This window comes from Pleurodeles waltl, chromosome 7 (assembly GCF_031143425.1).
Source record: "Pleurodeles waltl isolate 20211129_DDA chromosome 7, aPleWal1.hap1.20221129, whole genome shotgun sequence".
In the NCBI taxonomy this organism is placed as follows: domain Eukaryota; kingdom Metazoa; phylum Chordata; class Amphibia; order Caudata; family Salamandridae; genus Pleurodeles; species Pleurodeles waltl.
The window spans coordinates 629,198,284-629,222,371 of NC_090446.1; positions in this window are offsets into that span (position 1 = coordinate 629,198,284).

Below are 24,088 nucleotides of genomic sequence, written 5' to 3' on the forward strand. Positions count from 1 at the left end.
AGATTGACCTAAAATTGGCCAATCTGCCCCCAGGGGGGCAGAAATGGTCTAAATACAATTTGCCCCCCCAGGGGAGCGACCCTTGCCTGATGGGTCGCTCCCCATCTCTAAAAAAAGAAACAACAAAAAAAAAAAACACAAAAAAAAAATTGCCCTGGCGCCTAGAGTGTTCTGCCCCCCCCAGGGGGCAGTTCGGCCTAATAATAGGCCGATCTGTCCCCCGGGGGGGCAGAAATGGCCTTAAATAAATTTGCCCCCCAACCCCCACCCCCCCCCCCCCCGGGAGCGACCCTTGCCTACGGGGTCGCTCCCCCTGCGTGACATTGGCACCAAAAAACAAATCCCCGGTGCCTAGTGGTTTCTGCCCCCTTGGGGGCAGATTGACCTAAAATTGGCCAATCTGCCCCCAGGGGGGCAGAAATGGTCTAAATACAATTTGTCCCCCCAGGGGAGCGACCCTTGCCTGATGGGTCGCTCCCCATCTCTAAAAAAAGAAACAACAAAAAAAAAAAAACACAAAAAAAAAATTGCCCTGGCGCCTAGAGTGTTCTGCCCCCCCCCGGGGGCAGTTCGGCCTAATAATAGGCCGATCTGTCCCCCGGGGGGGCAGAAATGGCCTAAAATAAATTTGCCCCCCCAACCCCCACCCCCCCCCCGGGTGCGACCCTTGCCTACGGGGTCGTTCCCCCTGCGCGACATTGGCGCCAAAAAACAAATCCCCGGTGCCTAGTGATTTCTGCCCCCTTGGGGGCAGATTGACCTAAAATTGGCCAATCTGCCCCCAGGGGGGCAGAAATGGTCTAAATACAATTTGCCCCCCCAGGGGAGCGACCCTTGCCTGATGGGTCGCTCCCCATCTCTAAAAAAAGAAACAACAAAAAAAAAAAAACACACAAAAAAAATTGCCCTGGCGCCTAGAGTGTTCTGCCCCCCCCCCGGGGGCAGTTCGGCCTAATAATAGGCCGATCTGTCCCCCGGGGGGGCAGAAATGGCCTATAATAAATTTGCCCCCCCCAACCCCCACCCCCCCCCCCGGGAGCGACCCTTGCCTACGGGGTCGCTCCCCCTGCGTGACATTGGCGCCAAAAAACAAATCCCCGGTGCCTAGTGGTTTCTGCCCCCTTGGGGGCAGATTGACCTAAAATTGGCCAATCTGCCCCCAGGGGGGCAGAAATGGTCTAAATACAATTTGCCCCCCCAGGGGAGCGACCCTTGCCTGATGGGTCGCTCCCCATCTCTAAAAAAAGAAACAAAAAAAAAAAAAAAACACAAAAAAAAAATTGCCCTGGCGCCTAGAGTGTTCTGCCCCCCCCAGGGGGCAGTTCGGCCTAATAATAGGCCGATCTGTCCCCCGGGGGGGCAGAAATGGCCTTAAATAAATTTGCCCCCCCAACCCCCACCCCCCCCCCCCGGGAGCGACCATTGCCTACGGGGTCGCTCCCCCTGCGTGACATTGGCGCCAAAAAACAAATCCCCGGTGCCTAGTGGTTTCTGCCCCCTTGGGGGCAGATTGACCTAAAATCGGCCAATCTGCCCCCAGGGGGGCAGAAATGGTCTAAATACAATTTGCCCCCCAGGGGAGCGACCCTTGCCTGATGGGTCGCTCCCCATCTCTAAAAAAAAAAAAAAGAACAAAAAAAAAAAACACAAAAAAAAAATTTGCCCTGGCGCCTAGAGGTTTCTTCCCCCCCTGGGGGCAGATCGGCCTAATAATAGGCCGATCTGCCCCCAGGGGGGGCAGAAAAGGCCTTCCCAAAAAATTGCCCCCCCTGGGAGCGACCCTTGCCAAAGGGGTCGCTTTGTTGCGTGACATTCGCACGCAAAAACAAACTCCCTGGTGTCTAATGGTTTCTGCCCCCCTTGGGGGCAGATTGGCCTTATCAAAATATGCCAATCTGCCCCCAAGGGGGGCAGAAATGGCCTAAATATATATTGCCCCGTAGGGGAGCGACCCTTGCCTAAGGGATCGCTCCCCACCTAAAAAAAAAGAATTCATCACAAAAAAAAAACGAAAAAAAAAAAGGTCCCTGGTGCCTAGAGGTTTCTGCCCCCCCTGGGGGCAGATCGGCCTAATAATAGGCCAATCTGCCCCCAGGGGGGGCAGAAAAGGCCTTCCTAAAAAAATGCCCCCCTGGGAGCGACCCTTGCCCAAGGGGTCGCTCCCTTTTGCCAATTTCAAGAAAAGAAAAAAAAATCCCTGGTGTCTAGTGGGGTTTCAAAAGCCGGATTGCAAGCAATCCGGCTTTTGAAACCTGTGAGAGACTTCAAAGGGAAGGAAATACATTTCCTTCCCTTTGAAGCCTCTCGGGGCCTCCCCCATGGGATTGAAAAAGAAATGCAAAAGCATTTCTTTTTCAATCGCACTGGAAGCTCTGCTTCCAGCGTGATGGGGGAGACCCTGTGACTAATCAGCGCGCGCTCGCGCGCTGACGTCACAGGGGGGGTTGGGGGGGGCCGGGGGTGGGAGGGGAAGGGCTTCCCCTTCCATCCCTGACTTGGGGGGGTGGGGGGGGAACCCCACAGAGGGAGCGAGAGCGCTCCCTCTGGGCTCTGTGCACAGGACGTAATGGTTACGTCCTGGGCACAGCAGCACTGTGCCTCAGGACGTAACCATTACGTCCTGGGCACAGAAGGGGTTAAAAGTATTATTGTAATATAGTGCTTTTCTATGGAACATTCAATCCATCTGCAGAGAAAATACCTTAGGGCATTTACACTGGAAGGACCTTTTTAACATTAAACTTTTACATGTATTGCTTTTAACTGCAATGCATCTATCTTATGGGCAATCAGGCCTACTTATGGGTGACATAAATGTTTAAAACAAAGGTTTAGCCCTGTCAAAAGTGGTTATTTTTAAAGTTGAATTTGCAGTTAAAACCCTCACAGCTGGGCTACTGGTGGCAGGCCTGCAGTCATGTTTACATTCTCATTGTAGTGAATGGCACAATGGGTGCTACAGCCCAATTGTGGAATTTACCTTACAGGCCCTGGGTACACCTTGGTCCTATGTAATCAGGATTTATAGGTAAGTTAATTATGTCAATTAGGTGGATACCAATTTCATCAGGGCAAAAGGAGGATGTTCTACTCTGATTACTTGCTTGTTGGCTCTCATCAGGGACTCGTAGTCCCACGACGCAGGTTGCCCTGAGGAGGAGGGGCTTGGCTGGTTGGAGGGCATTGCTGGTGACATGCTATAAAGTACCTACCATCTCCCCCATGGTGCAGGACGCTTCAGCATGTTACTTGGTTATTGGCTCTCAGCAGGGACTCATAGTCCCACAACACTGCTTGCCCTAAGGAGGAGGGGCTTCGCTGGCAGGAGGGTGGTGCTGGTGATGCTCTATAAAGCACTTACATCTCACCTGCAGCACAGGACACACATAGACCGCACCCTGGCCAAGCCAGGCCAAGTGTGGGCCCGTCCTGATACTAGCAATACCAGGAAGAGTGGGGCGGGGTCAACCCCTTGCTTTGTTGCTGCAGCATTATAAGTCACACCTCAATTGTGTGAGTTAGTGCTGCCAACTAGGTATGAGGATCCCCTTCTTTGCTGCATTAGTGCGTTGGTTCTTGTAACTTTCTATGTATGTTTTATCTCCATTGATACTTTCCTTGGGAGCAGGTGAAGATTTGTGACTTTTTCTGAGGCAGTCCTCTTCTGATCGGCAGTGTGCTTTGCTCAGAAGAGGAATGGTGCTTTTTAATTACACCCACTGTATTGTTGTGTAAATATTTTAGTGTGCCCAGAAAGTGATTCCTTATTCCATTACTGAAAAGCTCTAAACTTTGCAGAAGCTCGCCCTGCGCTTAAGTATCTGCAGCTTTTGCCAAATGTAAACATTGTTTCTGCTGTTTCATGTTTTTATGAGTTGCTGTGAGTTCTAGGCATTCCAGGCCCGATTACTCCTGATGTGGTATTAGAGAATTATTTCCTGTATTTTATTGCTGGGTTTTTTAAAATTCTTTTAAAACTTTTTAGCTGCTACATGAATGTATATGTGGTTGTTTTATGTTCTTTTATGATTGTATCTACAATTGAATAATTATTTATATGATGATGATAAGAAGAAGCACAAGCACTTTACCACTGGTTAGCCAGGGTAAAATGCACAGAGTTTTATAGCAATACATATACAATAAACCCATAAAAAATAAATTAATTAAATTAGGCAATAAATAAACTATTAGGATTTTAAAACCCACAAAACACATTTACTAAAAATACTTTAAACATTAAAATATGTTTAAAAAAAACCCCAAATAGGATAAGATATATAAAAACTAACAATTAATGCTATAAAATCAATTTCCCTCTCCAGTCTAAGCAACAGTAGGAAGAACATTTAACTTCAGAAGACTTCAATTTACTATTCACACTCCAGTTTAATTAACAGTAGGGAAAATGTTGGGCTTTGGAGGAATGAATTATTCCATTTCTTCCCAAAACAGTGCAACAGTAGGGAATGTATTGGACTTCGGTGGGGTAAAATGTACTATTCCCACTCCAGTCTGTACAACTGTACGGAAAGCAACTGGACATCTAAATAGGAGTTTAATTTACTATACGTATGCCAAACAACACAACAATAGGGAAGGTGTTAGACTTCACAGGGGTAAAATTAACTATCCTGACTCCAGTCTGTAGGACACTAGGGAAAAAGTTGGATTAAGGAGGGGGGATATTTACTATTCCCACTTCAAACAGTGCAACAGCAGGGAAAGTGTTGAACTGCAAGGAGGTTAATTTAAATTTACTATTCCCACTGGAGTTTAAACAAGAGTAGGGAATGTTCTTCACTTGAAACACATTACATGCAAGTGTAACCCCATGAATGTGGAAATAATATTAAACTATTAATATAAAAATGATTAATTAACACGAAAATATATATAAATGTTTAACAAGCTAAAAACAATCAAGTTACTTAATTACTATACCATTGTCATTCAATTATTAATTAATTAAATTCCCACCCAATACCACTACAAACCTAGCATCTAAACTATAATTAAAAATGTATTTCATCATTTAAATTTTAAAATTAATTAAATAATTAACAATTATTAAGTAATTGTTTTTAATTAATACTTAATTACCATTCCACCTCAGACCTCTACATACCTAGTAGCCTGCAACTAACATACAAGTATAATATTGACTGTTTCAGATTTCAAATATTTAAAATCCAATAATCAATTTACAAATAATAGTTAATTGTTAATTCATTATTACTTAATTAACCTCCCACCCTATACCCCTTCAAACCTAGTAACCACACTTAAAATATAATTGATGTTAATCAGTATTCCATAATTTACAGAAATAAAAATCAATTAAATGATTATTTTACAATCAATAAATATTGTTAATTAATTATTACTTATTTAACTTCCCACCCTAGACCCCTAAACACCTAGCATCATAACCACTAAAATGTAAGTAAAGTAAATTAGTATTCCATATTTTGCATAATTAAAACTCAATTAAATACCTAATTGACAATTATTCATTAATTGTTAAATAACTATTACTTAATTAACTTCCACTCTATACCCCAACCAATCCAACAACACACTTCACACTATAAATTACTATTAATAATTGAAGAAAAATAATATGAATCACTTAAAATTACAAGGTATGTATAAAAGAAGTAGTAACATTTATAAACAATAGTAACATAAAATAAATATATCAACTAAAATACATTACAATATTTAAAAAAACAACTGTATTACTGAAAACGATTTTAAACACATTGATTTTCTTTCAAATTATATTAACTCAAAACAATATTCTTGTCAGCAATATAAATGCATCACAATATTTGTGTGTGTTACTATTTAATTTCTGATATTTTCGTATCCTGATATTTTAAAGTCGATATTTTGTCTAAACATGCAACAAAAATGACAGTTATATCAATCTAAGACTAAGGTGAACAAATAGGCTGAAATAGAGGGTACATCAATAATGACATATTAAAGAAAGTCATACGTGTATCAAAATTAGATGAATTTCTACAGAACTTAGAAGACAAGGATGACAGTAGCCATTCCTTGCCCCCCAGGGGATGGACAAATAACTAGGCTAAACAGTGCTACATGGAGGACAGTACAAGGAGACCTGCCCTACCACATAATAAGGTTATGGAGGGTTATGTTCCTTACTAACTGAGTTGCATGAAAGAGGCAATGCTGCAGGGTTTACCAGATGTAATGCTCAGGCATGAGATGCACAAACAGTGCCATAACTCTGTTTTTGTAGAATTTGAATTTCCAAAATAAGTGTCAAGTATGGAAATACTGTATGGAAGTGCTTGGTCTGCTAGGTAGCCATGGTCATGAATAGATATCAGGAAAGATAGTAACCATGAAACATGCATTAGTGATTATTGGTCAAATAGCTTTATCTAAAGCAAATACTCATCTGATATTGTGAATTGTGAAAAGAGAACCTGTAACATAAATATCAGATGTAATGTGAAATAATGCAAAAAAGTCAATAAAACTTTTAAATCAATGCCAAATTTTAGGAAAATGTTATGGAACATCAGCATATTCATTACCAGTCGTTATGTGTTGGGGGGTCCTAGTGTGACCTTATTTTCTTATTTAAAAGAGAGCAGATATGTCCTCAATGAAAACGTTGACAAGGAGTCCCGTTCCTTGTTGTGGTCATTGACAATTGGCCTTGAAACTCATGCAGAATATAAATCAGAACACAAATGAAAAAAATGAGGCACACATGTTTGTACAGATTCATAGATTTTCTAGCACACTGAAACATATCAGACAAGTCTTGCTTTTCATGATCACAGATCATCATACAAAAGAACAGAGAGGTGTATCTTAATGGGTCCCATCTGTTTCCTGACTCAACAGAAATGCATGTGAAAAAAGGGTCAGAGGTCCCTAGAACTCTTACAGCATTGCTTATAGGTGGGAACAGAAATGCTCTTTTAGGAAAAAGCTAACTAAAAAGTGGGCTGTGGGTTCTTCAACATCTTATAAGGAAGAATTGGTTTCATTTCCTGGTCATGGTAAACTTTTCTTGCAGTCTGAATCATTCCAGATCTTCCTTTACATCATGAACCTCGAGAGAAGTTCAGAAGCGTCCTTGCAGTTTCAAACTTAGATCCTAATTTAGAGGAAGATTTACTAAATTTTGAAACAGTACAGAGCAGCAGCCAGCCTATAGTTGCTACGCTGCCTTGTGACAGTGAGAAAGGGAAAAACAGCTCCATATCTACAAATATATGGTGTTGTTTTCATCTCTTCAGCACCATAGTGCAAAGTTGTGCATGTTCTGTCAAGCATTCTTTTTGTATTGGAAGGGAATGGCTCCAGTAGAAAAAAACTATGCTTTAATACTTTTCCTTCTTTGTATGTGTGCTTTACCATGCAGCACACACGCAATGTTCAAAAAGTATCAAGAAAAGAAAACCTTTCTCATACCTTACAGCTGCCGTTAAGAGACATAGGTTTTTGGCACCAGCCTCGGTCTACCACTGTTAGTAGATAGGGATATGGGTTACGTTAGCTAAAGTTCAAATGAAAATTAGGATTTCAGTTGGAAAGTTAGCCCCAAACAACTTTTTGCATTGGGATTGCATCACTTACATGACACAAAACTGGTGCAAAGTGTTTATAAATTCCTCCCATTACTTCAGATGGTTGGCTGCCAAGTCACCGAAGTCAAGGAGTCCTTGCTATCATCACAACAGCTGCATTTGCCACACCATAGTCAGAATATGATGCTGTGGTGCAGAGTATTTGCCAGCAAAAGTGCCCTTGCCGAAATGTGGGGCTCATAACCAACAAAAATGTTCAATGCTTACCAGTCCTGTAAGCCAGGAAGACATGTTAGCCAGTCAACATTTCTCATTTTCAAAGATTACACGCCAAAATAGGGCTTTTCTTTTGAAATATAAAATAGTAAAATGTTCCCTGCATTTGAAGATTACTCCCAGCACTTGGGAGCCATCAATGTTTCTGTAATAGGGAACCCTATGCTGTGCACAGCAGTTCCTAGCATGAAGACACAGAATTAGAACCGTTATCCTAATCTTCTGAACTCAGATGCCATGGAGTTCACAGTTCTGCAACGTTTTTTAATGGGAGAGGAGGCTGAGGCTCTACCATCAGAACAAAAATCTAAATGAGGCAGAGAACAGGGATGAGGGTAGATAAAACACAAGCTGATTTTTTGACAAATGTTTCAACACAACTGTCCACAAATTGCCCCCCTCAGTGTCACAGATTTTCATAGAAACACAATAAAGATGTAAAATCTAAGGGAAGAAAGCGGCAGAAAGTTGCAAAGCGGTGAAGAAGATAAAGAAGCAAGTGATAAGCAGGGCAATCTGTGTCAATCAATGGAGGTAGTTTATCATGTATGCTATTCAGCATGTGTTAATATATTGATTTTCAATAGATCATTGTGCCAGCTGTCGTTATCTTTGTGTCACTGTCTGCAGGTGTGAATGCAGGTATGGTCAATACAGCATTTTTTGGGAAGTTGCTGGAAAAGTGCAATTACAATGGATAATGATATAATTTATTGGGATTCGTGTGCATGCCTGAACTTTTATTGATCTGTGAGAATGATATATACATGAAACAAGTATAATCAAGTTTTTCATCTTTTTTGTTTTAATTTGAAAAAGTAAGAATTACTGTGCAATAAAGCAATGAGTACAGAGGGAGCAGTCCCCCTGGCATACCTAGGAGTGGCCTCATGCCTGTCAAATTTATCCAGTTCTAGCTGTTTTGGTACCAACATGTTGCATGATAAGATTCAGAGTGCTGCTGTGCAAAATAAATAATGTAGGTAGCAGAAAAGACACTTGTCACATAGCAAATATGAATTTGCTGGGTGTACAGCTTTCCACAGGAAGTCCTGGGAAATTGCTAATGCAACCCAAAAATATGTCTAAAAAGTTTCCCCTCGGGATACACAGATAAGAACTGTTCTCCTAGTATATACAGCCCTCTGAATTTGGTCAAGAATGAACTTTTGAAAATTCCTTAATTCTGGTTGTTGATTGACTTTTTACAGATACAGAATAAGACAGAGTTTTTTAGTAGTTCAACTGTGAAGTGTAAAGTGTAGACCTCTTTCAAATGAATAACCTTTTGAAATATTTTCTGTTGTTAATATAAGAGAAGTTGGTTATATGATAAGGAAGATGTTGATGGTGCAGCACAACAAAATGTTTACAGTGAAGACTTGCAGAAGGCCTTGGTAAGGCACTTTTTCTGTCCCTGAGAGAAGGCCTGTTTGCAGTAAGGCTTGGATTGACACTGTCTGCCATGTTGGGGATTCAAACCTTTTTTGAGGTCATCATAATAGACCGTGGACTCATTTTGGATTGCTTCGGAAATGGTTTGCCCTTAACATGGAAGAAATTAAATGAGGAATGTGCTCGTTGGAAAAGCAAGAATGGCAGTCTCTTTCAGTGGGGCTCAAAATATCTTGTCAGTCTTTTTCAGAGCTTTTGCAGAAAAAATAACGTCAGCCAGGTCTGTAATGCCTCATTAAGTAATGATGAACCAGGTGCCATAATTCTCTTTTTTTGGTCTGATAAAGACCTACTGATTACATCAGTAGATTTCTAACACTGAAAACAGTATCTTCAATGGGTTCTCCCCTGTGCTTCACCACCAGCAATAATGTCTGTCTCTGCACTCTTCTGAAAATGTGAAGTAAAACCAGTAATAGGCAGAAGAACCAACCACTATGATGGAGTATGTACGTTTAGCTTCTAAAGAACCATTTCATGACACTATGGTCCCTATTAAGAGTTTGGTGGGCGGGTGAGGCTGCCCGCCAAACTCTTTGGGCCGGAGAACCGCCAATCTGGTTTTCCTTCCGCTGGCCCTATTAGGAGTTTCCTGCTGGGCCAGGCCACAACAATGACGCTGGCTCGTAATCGAGCCAGCAGCAATGTTGCGGTGCGTCGGGTGCAATAGCACCCGTCTCGCTTTTCACTGCCCGTAATTCGGACAGTGAAAAGTGCAACAGTGCTGTCCATGGGGGCCCCTGCCCTGCCCACGCCAAGTGCATGGGCAATGCAGAGGCCCCAGTGCGGCCCCTGATACCCTGTCTCAGCGAGCCTTTGCATGGCAGTGGAACCGCCATGCAAAAGCCAGTGGAGAGTGGACTCATAATCCCCAGGGCAGCGCTGCTTGAAGTGCTGCCCTTCCAGATTAACATTGCCGGCGCCGGCCTAAAAGTGGCAGTGCCAGCAGTCCGACCATGGCGCTTTCACCATGGTCGTAATGTGGCGGTCACACTCTTAATGAGGGCCTGAATGTTATGGAGTTTGTATATGTTGCAAACAGGATGCCCTCCTACTGCACTGACACACTAGAATCTGAGATTGTGATGACACGTGTACTCAAAGGATCCTGTATGCCTGAGGCACCAGAAAAGTACGGGTTACTGTGGAACCAAGTGGACCATGAGCATCAGTCTGAAAGACCACGAGCACCAGCTGCATATTTGAAACTCACATTCTGAACTATTCTAGAGACCAAGAAGGACCATAGAGCTAGTTTAAGGTCTGGATGCTTAATGGGATGCACAGAATTATACAATGAAAGAAGCAGTGGTTGAGCCACAAAAAAGCAACCTTTGGGGTTAAGTATAGAAATCAAGAAGTTAGAAACATCTAAGTTCTAACTGTTCATTTCTGCACCTCCTCTTTCAGAGAGTTTTCTTTGCTGTTCAGCATCACTTTGAATACAAGTATAAATTTATATATATGTATCAATGTATGTGTTACGCATTAATGTATGTATATGATACTGAGATAGTGCAAACCTCCTCAAAATCATCATAGCCATGGTGGTCCTGGGCAGCAAAATCCAGGAGCAAACCCAACATGGAAGAAGCAAAATCGGTGTTCGCCAGAGACATTTCTTTTATCACTTCCAGAAGCAAAAAACGCTTTGGGTAGCTGTTCCTGAAATCAAAAATAGACATGCAAATAGAGTTATCAAAACATGAAGGCTCTAGTAGCATGCAGTTAGAATAAAATGTACCAATAATGTTGCAAACTATAATTATTGAACAGTTGACCTGTTTCCTATATTGTTTGGAGAATTCTTCTCACCACTTTGTTTTTTCAACTCTTTTGTAGTTTGACGATACCCTACCACAATTAATAGAAAAGCTCGGAAAACTATGCTGCGCACTACAGGAAGAAGTAAGATTAGTTTTTGTTTACTTCTATTTGCTTACAATCACTAACCTGATTGGAAATTATCTCTCAGGTCATAGTGATGATTAGAAATCTAGTGTGTGATGGATAATAAAATTCATAGATGGCATTCACACGTATGAGGGCATTTAATACTTTCAACAAACCAAGGGGTTGATTTAGGATGGAATAGGTTGCTGATCCTCCCCACTTCACCCTGGAAGAGGACTGCTGTTCATATTTAGAGGTACCAACACGTTGGTGAGGATCTCTTTTGATAAAAGGTTTCTTCTAGTGTGTCAGAAGCACTTTTTGCAAACCTGAATCTGAATGATCGCAATATTTTGGAAAATTCCCAGCATTTGTTTCTGCAGAAATAAACCCAAACTGAGGGTTTATTTCTTCAAAACAAGAAAACGATGGCCCTGATGTACAACATTTGTTCTCCCAATGCAATTGTTATTCTTAAGTTCTGTGCCAAGGTCAACTATACTTCTCCAGGCCATATCAATCAACCTGATTCAGGCTTTTGGCTGGGCTTGGCCTGTTACATCTGAAGAAGCCCCTTGTACAGCAGTTTGTTGCTCTGACATTCTGCAAGTTGTGCTATGATTTCCCCTTCTTTTTCCCACTGTCCATTCTTACATCAATTCACTGGTGTATGAATGACAGTGGGTTAGAGATATAGGCTCCTGCCTCTCCACGTAGAGTTCCAAGTGACTACCAAATAGAGGATGCACACTCACAGTTCCCTCTCCTCAAACTGCTGGGGTGCGGCCTTTTAAACCTGGAGCAGGCCCACAAATGACACTCTGCAGCTTTGACTTTTTGCACCGGGAGCTATGGAGCACTTGAATTCCCTTGCATCCCTCACATCCACCCTTACACCAGCTCATGTGCATTCTATGAGTGTGTTGGGTTACAAGGTAGACTGCTGCTGCTCTTTAATGCTCCTCTAGAGACTCCCAAGGTTAAAATCCACCCAGCCATTGCTGTCCTCACTGACTTGTGTCAAAAGTGAAGCAAGCCCTTACACAGGGCATCTGACTCAAAGACACTTTTCTACAACACCTTTTAGATCTTCATTGAATGTAATGGGCTTGTTCTTTTATCACTTCTCTCAGTCCGTGTTTTGTTTAACTTGGCTGCTCAGGTATTTCTTGGATTTTATGTTGTGGGTATAAAAGACAAAGTCAAAGCTGCCTTTCACCTTTGCTCTCCTTCTAATCTCAAACCTAAATCAAAATCAAATTAATCTGTGAGCTCGTGAAATTAAATGATTTATAAGAGAATTTTAAGATATGTTGGTCTTATGAGGGCATAATGATTCATCCTCTGTAAAGTCGTGCCTGTTGAGAGGGAAGCAAAGGCATGTAGAAGTAAAACAAAAAAAACGGTCCTAAGTAAATTTAGGGGCATATTTATACTCTGTCTGCGCCGAATGTGTGTCAAACATTTTGACGCACATTCAGCGCAAGCCTTGCCCCATATTTATACAATGACGCCCAACCCCGCGAATGTCAAAATCCCTCCGTGTGCGTCATTTTCTGGATGCGGGAAACCGCCTTGCGTTAATGACATGCAAGGTAGGCGTTCCCATCCAAAAAACGATTTTAAGGCCTATGCACCTTATTTATACTCCCGCGTCATTTTGATGCCAGACAGGCCTTAAAAAACGGCGCGCAGCCTGATGTGGGCCGTTTTTTAACGCCTGTGTGAGGGCAGGTGTTCAGGGACATGTGGGCCCACTTCCATGGTCTCTGACCATGGCACCAGTCCAGCGGTGCCCTTCTCTGTCCCCAGGGACACCCCTTGCCACCCCCGTCTACCCCTGGAGGACACCCATGGATGGGGGGAGCCATCCCAGGTAAGTACAGATAAGTTGGGGTAAGTATAATTTTTTTTTAAAAAGAGGCATGTATGTGTTACGCATTAATATATGTATGTGATACTGAGATAGTACAAACCTCCTCAAAATGGAACAGAGTGCTGGACAGGTTCCAAGGCAAAAGAACAATAGAGGCTACTCATTTCTAAAAGCACATGTAGTATGTTATTGTCTCATAATGTACTGTTATTTGAAAAGATGTCTCTTTCCTGAATTTGAGCCGGATTTGGGCAGGCCAAATGAATAGAGGGATGTCATTCCAGATGCTGCATGGATGGAGAAGGCCTTGTGCCTATGTTTATCTGTTTTTGCACCTCTCATCTGCAGTCTGATGATGCCATAGATATGAGTGTGCTACAAGGCAGCAGCAATGATGTGTTTGTCAGCGAGATAGCCAGCGGCGCTCACCATGAAATCTTTGTTGGGGATACAGCTGGTTGTGAAGGGCATAGTATTTCAAATACTTTGATCATATGCTGCTTCTAAAAGACCTATCATGTCACCTTTTGGGAAATGAGGGGAGAGAGTTTTTCTGGAAAACTTGACTAGATGGCAGTTGTCATTTAGGGTTTGACAGAGCAGGAGAACTGTATACTGGGGGAGATTTCCCAGCTCAGATTTAGAGGTCGGGAAACAGACAGGTGTAGGAGGCTGGCCTGGCTTGTAGTGGGTACCAAGGGGTACTTACACTCTGTACCAGGTCCAGTTATCCCTTATTAGTGTAGAAGAGGTGTTTCTAGCAGCTTAGGCTGATAGAAGGTAGCTATAGCAGAGCAGCTTAGGCTGAACTAGAAGACACGCAAAGCTCCTACTATACCACTGGTGTCACATGCACAATATCATAAGAAAACACAATACACAGATATACTAAAAATAAAGGTACTTTATTTTTATGACAATATGCCAAAAGTATCTCAGTGAGTACCCTCAGTATGAGGATAGCAAACATACACAAGCTATATGTACACATTACCAAAAATATGCAGTAATAGCAAAAGGAAGTAATGCAAGTGGTATAAAGTTATGGTAGATTGCAATAGGAGCACATAGGTATAGGGGCAACACAAACCATATACTCCAAAAGTGGAATGCGAACCACAAATGGACCCCAAACCTATGTGAGCTTGTAGAGGGTCGCTGGGACTGTAAGAAAACAGTGAGGGTTAGAAAAATAGCCCACCCCAAGACCCTGAAAAGTAGGTGTAAAGTGCACCTATAGCCCCCAGAGAGCACAGAAGTCGTGATAGGGGGTTTCTGCAAGGAAGACCAACACCAGCAAAGCAACAACAGTGGATTTCCAGACCTGAGTACCTGTGAAACAAGGAGACCAAGTCCAAGAGTCGCGACAATGTCGAGAGTGGGCAGATGCCCAGGAAATGCCAGCTGAGGGTGCAAAGAAGCTGCCACCGGATGGAAGAAGCTTTGGTTTCTGCAAGAACGAAGAGGACTAGGAACTTCCCCTTTGGAGGATGGATGTCCCACGTCGTGAAGAAGCTTGCAGAGGTGTTCCCACGCAGAAAGACCATACAAGCCTTGCTAGCTGCAAGGGTTGCGGTTAGGGTTTTTGGCTGCTGTGGCCCAGGAGGGACCAGGATGTTCCCACTTGGATGAGGAGACAGAGGGGGCGCCCAGCAAGTCATGGAGCCCTCAAAGAAGCAGGCAGCGCCCGCAGAAGTACCGGATCAGGCACTTAGAAGAGGAGTGAACCGGAGTCCACCCGAAGTCAGAAAAGGGAGTCCCATGAGGCCGGAGGACAACTCAGAAGATTGTGCACTGCAGGTTAGAGTGTCGGGGACCCAGGCTTGGCTGTGCACGAAGGAAATCCTGGAAGAGTGCACAAGAGCCGGAGCAGCTGCAAATCACGCGGTACCCAGCAATGCAGTCTAACATGGGGAAGCAAGGACTTACCTCCACCAAACTTGGACTGAAGAGTCACTGGACTTTGGGAGTCACTTGGACAGAGTTGCTGAGTTCCAGGGACCACGCTCGTTGTGCTGAGAGGGGACCCAGAGGACCGGTGATGCAGTCTTTTGTTGCCTGCGGTTGCAGGGGGAAGATTCCGTCGACCCACGGGAGATTTTTTCAGAGCTCCTGGTGCAAGAAGGAGGCAGACTACCCCCAGAGCATGCACCACCAGGAAACAGTCAAGAAAGCCGGCAGGATGAAGCGATACAAGGTTGCAGTAGTCGTCTTTGCTACTTTGTTGCAGTTTTGCAGGTGTCCTGAGCAGTCAGCGGTCGATCCTTTGGCAGAAGGTGAAGAGGGAGATGCAGAGGAACTCTGATGATCTCTTGCATTTGGTATCTGAAGAATTCCCCAAAGCAGAGACCCTAAATAGCCAGAAAAGGAGGTTTGGCTACCTAGGAAGGAGGATAGGCTAGTAACACAGGTAAGTGCCTATCAGAAGGAGTCTCTGACCTCACCTGCTGGCACTGGCCACTCAGAGCAGTCCAGTGTGCCAGCAACACCTCTGTTTCCAAGATGGCAGAGGTCTGGGGCACGCTGGAGGAGCTCTGGGCACCTCCCCTGGGAGGTGCAGGTCAGGGGAGTGGTCCCTCCCCTTTCCTTTGTCCAGTTTCGCTCCAGAGCAGGGCTGGGGGATCTCTGAACCGGTGTAGACTGGCTTATGCAGAGATGGATACCATCTGTGCCCATCAAAGCATTTCCAGAAGCTGGGGGAGGCTACTCCTCCCCAGCCCTGACACCTTTTTCCAAAGGGAGAGGGTGTAACACCCTCTCTCTGAGGAAGTCCTTTGTTCTTCCTTCCTGGGCCAGGCCTGGCTGGACCCCAGGAGGGCAGAAACATGTCTGAAGGGTTGGCAGCAGCTGCAGTGAAACCCCGGGAAAGGCAGTTTGGCAGTACCTGGGTCTGTGCTAGAGACTCGGGGGATCATGGAATTGTCTCCCCAATGCCAGAATGGCATTGGGGTGGCAATTCCATGATCTTAGACATGTTACATGGCCATGTTTGGAGTTACCATTGTGACGCTATACATAGGTAGTGACCAATGTATAGTGCACTTGTGAAATGGTGTCCCCGCACTCACAAAGTCCGGGGAATTTGCCCTGAACGATGTGGGGCACCTTGGCTAATGCCAGGGTGCCCACACACTAAGTAACTTTGCACCCAACCTTCACCAGGTGAAGGTTAGACATATAGGTGACTTATAAGTTACTTATGTGCAGTGCAAAGTGGCTGTGAAATAATGTGGGCATTATTTCACTCAGGCTGCAGTGGCAGGCCTGTGTAAGAATTGTCAGAGCTCCCTATGGGTGGCAAAAGAAATGCTGCAGCCCATAGGGATATCCTGGAACCCCAGTACCCTGGGTACAGCAGAACCGTATACTAGGGAATTATAAGGGTGTTCCAGTATGCCAATGTGAATTGGTAAAATTGGTCACTAGCCTGTTAGTGACAATTTGTAAAGCAGAGAGAGCATAACCACTGAGGTTCTGGTTAGCAGAGCCTCAGTAAGACAGTTAGGCATCACACAGGGAACACATACATATAGGCCACAAACTTATGAGCACTGGGGTCCTGGCTAGCAGGGTCCCAGTGACACATAACAAACATACTGACAACATAGGGTTTTCACTATGAGCACTGGGTCCTGGCTAGCAGGATCCCAGTGAGACAGCGAAAACACCCTGACATAAACTCACAAACAGGCCAAAAGTGGGGTAACAAGGCTAGAAAGAGGCTACTTTCTCACAACAGGTTTTTGATAGTGCGGCCTCAATTAGCTCTGCTGCCTGGTTTGAGTCATTTTTTTATTTACTCTGACCAGCCGGCAGCGCCCGCTAATGTCAATCATTAAATAAAGCGCCCGCCTGGTGCGTTGGAATGCCGTTAGCCGGCGGTAAACATTTTGACCCAAACCAGCGCTGGCTTGCGTCAAAAGGTATAAATATGGTCCTTAATCTTGCCACTTTTCATAAACAATAAGTAACTATAATAATGTAAACAGAGGCACTAGAAGGATCACTACTGAACCTAAGAGATAAGATGACTAATAATTTTTTGAATCACTATTTTAAGCTTGAAATTCTAAGTATCTAATGGAGCGCCAGCTTTTAGCCATAATTTAACAAGATAATGATAATTTAATTTGCATGAAGCCGTGCAGAGTTTCCTGACTATTAGTTAGAAAGTTGTGATCTTATTACATACAAAGAGACATGTATTATGATTCTTAAGTTTCTAATCCTTTAGTATCAGCAATAAAAGAACATATTTTAGTTGCCATAAAACTTTGGGGGAAAACATACAGTAAAAGCATTGCCCAATATGGGCCTATATAAAAAAAATCAACATCTTTATAGCACACTATTTTGTTGATGGAAGAGACCTTTTTTCAAAGTTTGTGGAGAGGAAACATTCTATGGGCAAACTTATACTACAAAAACGTTAGAAATTCTAGAGTTATTGTTGTGGTTAAAATTATAATTTATTCACCCCCTTAAAATTACTGTCGCTTATTTATTCTTTCTATAAACACTAAACTTAAATTACACAAACATTTTCGATTAAAAATAGAAAAACTTATTGATCACCAGAAGTGCAAGCAAAATGGAGGGTGATACTCAACTTATCAGAATGAGAGAAACAATGGCCCATATTTATGAAAAGTTTGTGCCGCCTTAGCGTCATTTTTTTAATGCTAAAGAAGCACTAACTTAACTCCATATTTATATTTTAACGCTAGACCCATCTAGAGTCAAACTATAAGAGTTAGCATCATTTTTTGGAGGAGGCAGCCCACTTTGCGTCGCATCGCGACAATGATATGCATGGTAGGCGTTCCCGTCCAAAAATGACGCTAGCCCCCTAGCACCATATATACCTCCTGATTGAAAAATTAAAAAAACTTACGAAGCGGCCCCAAACAATGACGCTAAGTCCGGTTGCATCAAAATTTAATGCCTGGTTAGACCAGGAGTTAAAGTGCAGTGAAGCCCATTTTCTAAGGGAAACACCATGCCGCTACTGTTTTGGGCACTTAGATGCCCACCCCATCCCCCAGCCTCACCACCACCCACGCCATAGGGACACTGCAGGAGGAGGGAGCACATCCCAGGTAAGTTTACGTGCCTGTTTGTAGTGGGCCAGTGGGGACCTCTTACATGGGACCCCCTGGCTGGCATTACTTCTGTTGGGGTTGTTCTGGGGACACTGGTCCCCTGTTGTGGACACTGGGGTTGGGATTATGTCTCCTGTCTAAACTTAGACAGGTGTAATTTTTTCGCTACATGTGCGACCAAAAAATTACGCTAGGGTGACTAGTAACAATATTTTTGCCGCTAACCAGTTTAACGTACTTTTCGGCCCACTAGTGTATTTTTCCCTAACGCCATTCCTCCACGGCTAGTGCCTTTTTTTTACGCTAGACAGTCCTTGGCGCCATTGTGCGTCATTTTTTTAAATATAGAGCATGGATGATGCTATGGAATGACATTAGCTTGTGCCAAATGTTTTGATGCACAGCTGCGCTAGCGCAGTTGTGTGTAATTTTTCATAAATATGGGCCAATGAGTCTTGCACATAAGCAAAATTTATCGTATCTAACATAATACTTCCCAAGGATTGGCAATCAATACCCACAAGGTACCCACACCTATGTCTTTAGTTAATTACCACAAAACAAATGGAATCAAGCGCTGAATTATGGCATGACATGTAACTCAGAGTTACAATAGATTATTTGATTGATTTTCTCACACTTTTGCACCTTGGTAGATTTTTTTTCCCCCTTCCCATCTTTCTGCACCCCTGCTGAATCTTGCAATCGCCTTAGAATGTTGTAGTCAGCATTCCATGCTTGTCAGTTTGAACTGAAACCTTTGCCCTTGTGTTTTATGATGTCACCTGAACCTATATTTTTGCCATATTATACACTTACACACTAACCTGTATAAATTATATATATATATATATATATATATATATATTTATATAAATATATACATGTATCGATATATATATATTTATATATATTTATTTTCAATTAATAAAAAACTAAGGTTATGTTATATTTCGTCTCACATTTTAAATGTACAAAACCGTATCAATTGAGCTGTTATAGTTATTTCAAGTAACTATAACTCGTACCCTGAGGTAACTATAACTCGCACCCCCGCCATGCACAGTTTTCTCGTCAATAATGTTACAGCAAATGTTACAGTGATCTTATTTAATGATCTTCTAAAACATGTCATGAGTGCTGTAGTATATGGGGTAATTAGCAGTGCATGGACAGGACACGAGTTATAGTTACCTTAGGGCACAAGTAATAGTTACTTGAAATAAATCTAACTATTGCAGCTGAATTTCTATGGTTTTGTACATTTAAAATATGAGACTAACTATAAAGCCATAACCTTTGCTTTTTCAGTCAATTTCTATGGTTTCATTACCCTAAAGTAACTTTTATTGCTTTACATTAATCCAACCCCAGCTGAGCACGGTCTTTGGCCGTGCGCACCATAGGTTGGCCGCAGGACCACTGGGCATCTCAACAAATTTGAAAATATTGAACTTGGGGTGCAAAAACCTCTTCTTTGACATTTTATGCCCGTACTGTATCCAAAGAAACATGCCTCTATCCCAACTAATGGGTTAGGTTTCATCAAACCTGACCCCTTATACCATTATTTGTTACCTGTTTGTAAGCTCTGGGATCAAAAGGGGTAAGATAAAATGGTGCCTGCAACTTTCTACCAGGTTGTGGCCAACCAATCACTGTGCTTCTGTTTGCACGTGCATTCGTGAATTGTCACACATTTATTTTGAAGTATTTGTGCTTCTAGATATACAATTTCGGATTTCCTTTTATATCTTAAAAGCTACTGAGCAGATTTACACCAAATAACAAAAAGCTTGGTCTCCGGACCAAAAGGTACCTTTTTGCCCAACTTGGTGTTATTCCGTCCAGCAGTTCAGGCTGCAGGCATGTTTAAAGAGTCTATGGGAATTAACATGGGAAACATTAATTTTTTTTACCCCACCCCCTTTTTCTAAGCCTCCACTTGACACATCATCCCAAAACCTTCTATGCAAAACAAGACCCTAGAGGGCACTTTTTTTGGACATTTTGTGAAGATTCTTCAAACGATGTCAAAGATATACCAAGACGGGCCACTCACCTGAAAAGCAGGATGTCTGCAGGGGCGATGGTATCCCCCCCCACCTCCTGGAACACCTCTTGGTACTACCTGGGGGACACAGAAACCCCGGCAGGTGTCCCAAAAGGAAAGGGGGAGTGGAAGAGAAAGAGACAAAACACTGCCACGTCTTGCCGGTCCAGCCAGGCACCCTGTATCTGCGGGGGCAGGTCGTTGTTGACAGAGGGATAGTAGAGTTAGTGCACTCAACTTCCTTGAAACCGAATCTCTCTTTCTGATATGGGCACGGGAGCGGTAAAAGAATACCGGGATGCTCCAGCACTTTTCTTGGATAATAATAACTGTTGGTACAATTACTAACACTGCATTAACAAAAACTCAAACTGAGTACCATAACAATAAGTACTGCGACACTAGGGCTGGCTTCACAGAGATTTACTGTTGCACACTACAATTAGAACTGTGGTTGCACTTATCATGCACAAGAAAGACAAATAAGGGCATTAATTATATTGCATATAACTTTCCTGCATGCATAGAGTTAAACTAAAAGGAACAAAAACAATCCAAGAAATACAAATGTCCACTCTGGGTTCAAACAGTTAGGGTGGCACAGTTTGGTTTGATTTTACTGTGTGTGTGAAAAACCCTTCAAAAGGCAAATTCCTCAAACTGAAACACAGGCATGAATGACACAATTTAAATCCAAGACTTATACTATTAGAGAAAGAAAAGTCATGTAAATGCTTTTTTAAAATTGCACTGTCATTTTTTGAAGTACTTGAGCTCAAGCAGATTTACTGAAGCACATTTAGGCAAGTAACTACAACAATAATGTAGAATGTTCAGAAATGCATTTGTCTCTTCAAGATAAGCACTTTGCCAAAATATGAGGTCTGAAATACACAAGCTGTTCTAGGAAAGCACGGCGCTCAAAGAACAAACTCCCTGGAGAATACTAGTCACTTAGCTGCAGTCTTTTCCGGAGTGCTGGAGGAATGCTAGGTGACAGCTGGTACAGGAACAAAGAAAAGAATTGCCTCAAAAGTCCTGAATACGAGGATGACAGCAGGGGCAGGACTGACAAGTCAGATGCTGAGATCAGGAAGCAAAACAAAGCCAAGCAGGGAGGCATGCTTCACTCTGCTATTTATAGCCAATCAGGAAAGCAGTTGAGTTTTCACGTGTGGATGAGTCACCAAGCCCAATTAGAAGCACATGTCTACACCTGCTCACATTAGCAAACAAGCGTTGGTAAAACAAGCATTGATAAAACCAATTGTGTAACACAGCACATTATGTTTACTTAGAAACATGAAGGTTTAACCTAAACAGAGATATGATTTAACCCTAATCCCTGGGGATGCTGACAGATAACGCAGGAGGCACCTTGGGGATTCCTGACAAGATATAGGCAAGTCAAAAAGCACTTTTTCTATGGAAACTAGGTCCTAAATACAACGATCTATTCGGGACTACGGAGCAAAAATATGTTGGATTGAGGCCCAGATTTTTGACTAGGGGAAATATTTGACATTGTTCAGCATTTTTTCTATCATCTCTTCTTTTTTAATGTGTTAGCCTAAGTGTGCAGAGAATGCCCAGATGTGGGTCCTGAGCTCACTATGCTGCTAGATTCAAGCTAGCCTGGCTGATGAGGGGTGATACCCTGAAACTGGTCCCAGGATGCTTGTTTCTGGTCCAAGGAGGACCTGGCCTGGCACTTCAGGCTGGACTGTTCCCACAGGGAGCAGGGTCAAGACTGATTTGCATATGGCTGGGTTCAAACTGGAATGACGTGGCAAGCAAAAAAACGATGGATGTAGGCCCAGATCTGTGACTTGGTATAAATGTTTGACATTGTTAAACATTCTGTCCATCATCGGTTCTTTCTGCATGTGTATGGTAGAGTGGCATAGAGTAGAGATGAGTATATGACAATATGATAGAGTAGAGTGTCATAGAATGTCATAGTGTTACATGGTATAGAGTAGCAAATAGTGGAGTGATTTAGAGTGGAGTGGCACACAGAGGAGTGGCATATAGTGGAATTATATAGAGTAAGTTGCAGTAGAGAGGAAAAGCATAGAGTGGAGTTGAGTAGAGTGGAGTAGCATAGATTGGAGTGAGATAGTTTAAACAGATGTAAAGTGGGTGAACAGATGTAGATGTAATGTGCAGGACTGTAGATTATGGGGTGTAAGTGATTCCTTTTAGATGTAGGTGTAAATAGTTTAGGTAATGACAAACCTTTAAGTCTGAATATGCCTAGTTATGTATTGTGCCATGCTATACCAATGAAGTATCATAGTAGTTATAGGAAAAAATATATGTAGATACATATTTGAAATATATATATATTATATTATATATATAGATTAACTAAAAAGCCAACAGTAACAGGGACATTATAGTTAGGAAATAGAATTTAAAAAAACTTAGAAATTGGCTTAAAAACCAAAGGTTACAGGAATGTTATAGTTAGGCTCACATTTTAAACGTAAAGAACCATAGAAATTCACCTGTTATTCTTAGTCCTAGGATAACTATAACTTGCGGCTCTGCCATGCACAGTTTTTTTTCTTCAATAATTTGAGTGCTAATATTTCATTTATATTTTTGATGACGTTATAGAAGTTGTCATGAGTGCTGTCATATCTGGGGTAATTAGCAGTGCATGGCGAGGATGCAAGTTATATTTACCTTAGAGTGCGAGTTATAGTTAGTAACTCTAATTAACTCTAACTCCAACTCCACAACAGACCCCCTTCATTCTTTTATTTTTAGCCTCTGGGAGGTGGTGGTTCCCGGGACTGCAGGTGGGACCGTACACCCCTATATTCTGAACTATTTAAGCCTCGGGTAGGTGGCAGTCCCCGGGGCTGCTGGGTGGCTGCACAACCCACTTGCATTCAATTATCATTAAGCCCTGAAAAGGTGGCAGTCCCCTGGGAAGACTTAAGCCCAAGAGGGGGGCCTTGTGTGCCCCCCCTTTATTTTAAACATGACCCCAGGACCTGACCCACCTAGGGGCTTTAATCGAACAAGTACAGGAGACCGCACTTGTTTATAAAAAAAAAAATTGCCACAAATTTGCAACGTCATCGTGAATTTGCCGTAACAATTATAAAGAAATGCTTTTTTTCCCTGACGGGGTTCCTCTGGGACCCCAACACCAGAGCTAAAAGGTCAGGATGTCCTTACCCTGGCCCTTTTTCCTTTTTTTTTACGTCTTTTGTGGGACTCTGCTGAAGCCGAATCCCAAGATGGCTGCCAACACTTCCAAGTTGGAGTGTTGGCAGCCAATCAGAGCTGTGCATTTCCCTGCACATGCTCTTAATCTTTGCAAAGTCATTGAGTAGGAACCACGGCCCTAGATAAACAAATGTATTTTCCCTTTCATATCTCAAAAACTACTGAACAGATTTAAACCAAATAACCAAATGCACTATCTGCGTACCGAAATCTAGCTTTCTGCCAAATTTGGTGTAAATCGATCCAGTGGTTCAGGCTGTAGTCATGCTCAAAACTTCAGTAGGAATTAACATGGGAAACACACTTTCTTTACCCCCCTTTTTTTCTTGGCCCGCTTGACTGATCACCCAAAAACTTTTGTGTGTCACAAGAATCAACGGGGCACTTTTTTTTAGAAAACTTCATGAAGATTCGTCAAATTGTGCAAAAGATATAAACAAGTCAAAAAACGCTTTTTCTACCGAAACATGGTCCTAACTATAACTACCTAGTGGCGACTGCCACTAGGTAAAATGTATATATGTATGTGTGTAGACATATATATATATATATATATATATATATATATATATATATATATATATACACACACACACGTATGTTTGTATAC